The sequence below is a fragment of the Muntiacus reevesi genome, chromosome 8, assembly GCF_963930625.1.
Source record: "Muntiacus reevesi chromosome 8, mMunRee1.1, whole genome shotgun sequence".
NCBI lineage: Eukaryota > Metazoa > Chordata > Mammalia > Artiodactyla > Cervidae > Muntiacus > Muntiacus reevesi.
In genome coordinates, this window is record NC_089256.1 from 21,674,949 (window position 1) to 21,680,738 (window position 5,790).

Genomic DNA, 5,790 nt, shown 5'->3' on the forward strand with positions numbered 1-5,790 from the left:
TCAGGCACGACTGAGCAACTGAACTGAACATATATATTAGAAACTATACTTCAATAAAAAACCTAAAATCTCATGACCCAGAGATAATCATTGTACATTTTGATAAACTATCTCCCAGTGAAGAAATGAAAATATTTTAAAAATCTTAAGCATATCTTCTATTCTTCAAACATCAAAATTTTATATCTAAAAATAAAAACAAGAAAAGAAGATTGTACCACTTCACAAAAAGATCAGAACAGAACTTTGCATTACCCATTTTTCAGTGTACTTTCAAAAAACTTGGGCCTGGGTATTCCAGAAAATGTTAAGTAAATAGATATTGTAGTTTGAATAGTGCTACACTAAAAAGCAGAAATAAATATTTATAGAAAGCTTTAAATTCAAAGATGTTTCTATGGGAAGATAAAGGGAGTCATGTAGCCATATGCATATGACAGAGTTCAGCAATCCCTGTTGGGTTTTATCCCTTGTATGTAGTCAACCATCCTTTGCTACTGCTATTTAATATCTTTTTCTTACTAAGCCCAACAGAACAGATTTATCTCAGAGTCGATAATGATAAGATATTTTCTCCTGTGAGAAAATGTGGGACAATGGAAAAGAAAGAATTCAAGGGGATAATTTAGCTGTGAAATTATATATAAAATCCTGAAAGAGATAAAGACATCATAGGAAGTCAGGACTAGCACCATCATATCATAACAAAATTATTTGGTAAATTTAAAGCAAATATTTAGAGGAACATCCCTCGTGGTCCAGTGGTTAAGAATCCACCTTCCAATGCTTGGGACTTGGGTTCAGTCCTTGGCTGGAGAACTAAGATCCCACATGCTCCAACCAGAGTCCATGAGCCATAACTAGAGAAAGCTCATGCGCCACAATGAAGACCCAGTATAGCCAAAAATAATAATAAATAATAAAAGAAATGTTTATCATTTTATTTAAATATGTAGTTTTCCAGCTCTGACTTCATGAGTTATAATATAAAATGAGAAAAGACACATAACAAGATAAAGCACAGGGCTGCGGAGCATCAGTGAGACAGAAATGGGCCACATGGTATGCATGGAGGGGATAGAATGCAGAGCAGGTGGACCTCTCATATCAGATGGTGCTAGGATGGCCCAATAGACTTGGAACCAGGTAATGAACCAGATTTGGGAGAGTTGGAGCTTCCCTAGTGGCTCAGATGGTAAAGAATCTGCCTGCAATGCGGGAGACCTGGCTTTGATCCCTGGGTTGGGAAGATCCCCTGGAGGAGGTCATGGCAGCCCACTCTAGTAATCTTGCCTGGAGAAGCCCAAGGACAGAGGAGCCTGGTGGGCTACAGTCCATGGGGTTGCAAAGAGTCGGACATGACCGAGCAACTAACACTTTCACTTTCAGAATGTGATGTACAAATGTGAGGTCTGACATTGTCCTTGGTTTTGCTGACTGGTGGCCTGATCAGGGCTGGATGGCCTGAAGTCTGGGCTGAGCTTGGTCATTGTCTCTGGAGCTTGTGGTCCAGGAAAAGAGATAGTAACCAAGGTAATAGCATCAAGAACTGCAACCTGAGAGTCCACCTGGGAAGGACAAGTGGGAAGAGCCGAGACCTGGATAAGCCCTTCTGCACAGAACAGAGACCCTGAGTGCGGAGGAGTCTGGCTGGTTCCAGTCCCTGAGTCCAGACCCTACATGTAGTCAGAGGAATGACACCTTGCCCCACAGATGCCCATGTCCTTGTGCACATCGCCATGAACATGTTACAGTACACATCAAAGGGAATTCAGGTGGCAGGCAGAGCTGAGATTGCTAAACCACTGACCTTAACTTTGGGAGGTTTTCCTGGATTATCCAGATGGGAGACTAATGTAAATATAAGAGTTCTTAAAAGTGGGAGGTTCTGACCCAGAGTAGCTGCCTGTGAAGAAGATGATGGGGCTCCAAGTCAAGGAGTGAGGGTGCTCCTAGGAGCTGGAAAAGGCAAGGAAACAGCTTTTCCCTGCTGGAGCCTCAGGAGGATTTGCGCTGCTAAGACCTTGATTTCAGCCCAGTGAGACCTGTTGCAGAATTGTGACCTCAAGATGCTTAATAGGGTCATTTTCTACACACTAATTTTTGGTAGTTTGCTACAGAAACTGTAGCAGGAGGCTGGTAACACCGGATAGAGCTGCTTTCCCCTTCTCTCAGCCTTAGCACAGAACCATAAAATAAACAAGCATGCTTATGACCAGGGACATTCTGGAAATCATCAAGACCTGCCCTCTGTGTGAGGCTGCTGCAGTAGGAATTCAGTGTGGTCACCTCCTTGCCTTGCAGGGTGGGTGAGGCAGGGCGGGTGGATCCACTGTCAGCCACTTCTCTAAGCAGGGGAACCCCAACTCTGCTGACCAGCTGTGCAATTCAAGGTGGCTCCTCAGCCTGGCTTGGTCTCAGTATCCTCCTCTGCCAACCAGGCATAAGAATCTCAACTTTAGCCAGTCACCGAGCCACCGCCGAGGACTCAGCAGCCACCCCCTTGAGCCCCTTCGCTTCCCGATGCTCCGTCCTCTCTGCCCGCCTTCTCCTGCCGCCGCCTTTGGCAGGCCGTTTCCACCAAGGAAAAGGAATCGTATCATATGTCCGCTATCCAGAACCTCAAATCTTTCGACCCCTCTGCTGATGCAAGTAAGGGTGATGATCTGCTTCCTGCTGGCACTGAGGATTATATCCATATAAGAATTCAACAGAGAAACGGCAGGAAGACCCTTACTACTGTCCAAGGGATCACTGATGATTACGATAAAAAGAAACTAGTGAAGGCGTTTAAGAAGAAACTTGCCTGCAATGGTACTGTAATTGAGCATCCAGAATATGGAGAAGTAATTCAGCTACAGGGTGACTAGTGCAAGAACATACGCCAGTTCCTGGTAGAGATTGGACCGGCTAAGGACCACCAGCTGGAGGTTCATGGGCTTTAAGTGCTTTTGGCTCACTGAAGCTTAAGTGAGGATTTCCTTGCAATGAGTAGAATTTCCCTTCTGTCCCTTGTCACAAGTTTAAAAACCTCACAGCTTGTATAATGTAACCATTTGGGGTCTGCTTTTAACTTGGACTAGTGTAACTCCTTCATGCAATAAACTGAAGAGAGCCATGGGGAAAAAAAAGAATCTCAACTTCAGGGTCATTGGGACAATTACGGAGGGTAAGCGCAAAGCATCTCACACTGACTGGCTTTTGTTAGGATCTCAAGAAAGGGGTGCTCCTGGTAGTTTGGCCCATTTATGTATTTAAAATAGAACGCTCATCATCTGCTTTAAGAGGACTTGAAAGTATATGTCAGAACAATTACATGAAAGTGATGAAGTGCGAACAGACAATTTAAAGAGCATGTTCCAGGTGTCTGCGATGAGCTCATTCCTGCAGGTGAAACCGCGCTGGGCTTGCACTTGCCAGGTACAGAGTGGAGACCAGACTGGGGGGCAGGAGCCTCCTGCCGTCTGCAGAACATCTGCCAGCTTTGCCAAGGGGCTGCCTTCTTCCCGCTGAGCAGCTCCAAAGGATTCCAAAGACATATCATATACATTGGCGTGTATGCGTTTTTAGAGGGAACACATTCATATGGCTTAAATAGTTTGAAATACGCACATATATTGTAAAATTCAGTATACATGCCCATAGGTACTCACCACATATTATATATACGGTGAAAATCCCAACTCTCCTCCGTCAGGTGCTTCCCCCACACCCCCGCCTTCTCCTTAAACAACCGTGTTACTAGTTTTCCTATGTATCCTTCAAGAGTTTCTTTAGGGAACGACAAGCAAAAAAAAAAAAAAAAAAAGGACATTCTTGGGGCTTCCCTGGTGGTCCAGTGGTTAAGAATCTGCCTGCCAATGAGGGGACAGGGGTTCAGTCCCTGGTATGCAAAGATCCCACAGGCCTTGATGCCACTAAGGCCATGCGCCACAAATAGAGCCTACATACCGCAATTAGGGAAGCCAGTGCGCTCTGGAGTCTGCCTGCCACAAGCAATGAGCCCACGTGCTGCACCTACAGAAGCCCCCGTGCCCTAGAGCTGAGCTCTGAGACAAGAGAAGCCACACACCACAACTAGAGAGTAACCACTAACCTCTGCACCTGGAAGAAGACCCAGCTCAGCCAAAAAAAAAAAAAAGATGACATAAAAAAGTAATAAAAATTATTTAAAAATAATAGACATTCTTGGTCCCCTCCCGATCTCTTTTTACACATAAAATTTTACTATTACGATGTGGGCTAACGTTTACATGGTGCTTATATGCCAGGCATGGTTCTAATGTAACCTTCACAATAGCCCTGGGTGATGAATAAATTATTGGCTCTGGTTTACTAATGAGGAACCCGGGCACGGGGAGGTTAAGTTACCCGCCCAATGCCGGGCAGTCAGTAAATGATCCAGTATCTGGGAGACTTGCTGTTCCCAGATTCCTTCTCTGAAGCACTCACCTGGTCTGAGACAGCACCATTTTTACATCTGGTTTGGCAGGGGTTGGGGAAGTGTTCTTTTATTAGCACTGGAGAGACGCCAAGGGTGTTACACTTGCTTATTACACAATGATGTAGTTTATCTGGGGAAAGGGCAAAACTAAAATTGTCGGTTTGCTAATTTTTGATGGTGTTTAACTTTAAGCAGTGTGGAACTGGGAAAATAAAAATGCGTGGTAGGATTTGTAACAATATATGTTTGGTCATAAATATCTCAAACATATTGGGGGAAGGGGTCAGGAACTAGAAATCAATCAGTTTAGCCCAAGAATGCCAATTCTATGTTTCGTGTTGCTAATAGAAAAGAGAACAAAACGCTCCAGTTACCTGATGAGAAAATAGCTATCGGCATTCAGATATTTTCATGGGAGAGCAGAGATGGCCTCATTCAAACACAGGCCACGCTTTCCTGTGTACTGGGTAGCTCGCCTGTGGGAAGGCCAGAAGGTTACCTCAAAAGAGATCTCAATCTTCTTAAGTCCCAGGACGGGCTTCCCGGGTAGCACAGGGGTAAAGAATACACCTGCCAAGGCAGGAGACCCAAGAGATGTGAGTTCGATCCCTGGGTTGGGAATAACCCCTGGAGGAGGAAATGGCAAGCCACTCCAGTGTTCTTGCCTGGAGAACCCCAGGGACAGAGGAACCTGGAAGGTTGCAGTCCATGGGGTTGCAGAATCAGACACAACTGAAGTGACTTAGCCCTGCAGCACAAATCCCAGGACAAACATTTAATTAAGAGCCCAAAGTTCTGCCCAACAATGAGTAGAGATTTTGTAGGTCTGGAAAATTCTGAGAAAATATGCTGTTTATTCATAGTTGTAACAAATTAAAAACAACGCACATGTCCAGTGAGGGCAGAATGGCCAACAACTGTCTCATGCCAGCCATGCCTCTCTGATCCTCAGGGTCACAGACTCCGGGGACTCCTGCAGCATCCCCAGGACTGAGCTCTCTGGACCAAGGTGCGGGTTCTCTGGCAGGTGACGATCTTCCTGCTAGCCTCTGGGCCAGCAATGGGCTGGCCTCCAATGGGCTCATGGTCAGCTCTGGGGGCTGGCGTGATCCCTGCATCACTAATCTCCTCCCTCTGACAACAGCTTCTTACCCCAATACTGTGCTGTGGTCTCCTGCCTCAGTTTGCCTTGATAGCGCTTCTGTGGTTTGGCAGGGCCATTCTAGGACCCTGTCAGATCCTGTCTAGCTCTTGTGAGCCCTTGTCTCTTGAACTGGATTCCCCATCTCTCTGCCAACTGCCCTTGGGCCCCATCCTGTAAGTGAAATAAGTCCTCCAGAGGCACA

The 5,790-nt window shown here is 45.6% G+C and overlaps 1 pseudogene; it reads left to right on the forward strand.

The window, feature by feature from the left end:
* Positions 1 to 2,483: 2,483 nt before the first annotated feature.
* On the forward strand, positions 2,484 to 3,114 carry LOC136173577 (eukaryotic translation initiation factor 1 pseudogene; annotated as a pseudogene).
* The last annotated feature ends 2,676 nt before the right edge of the window (positions 3,115 to 5,790 follow it).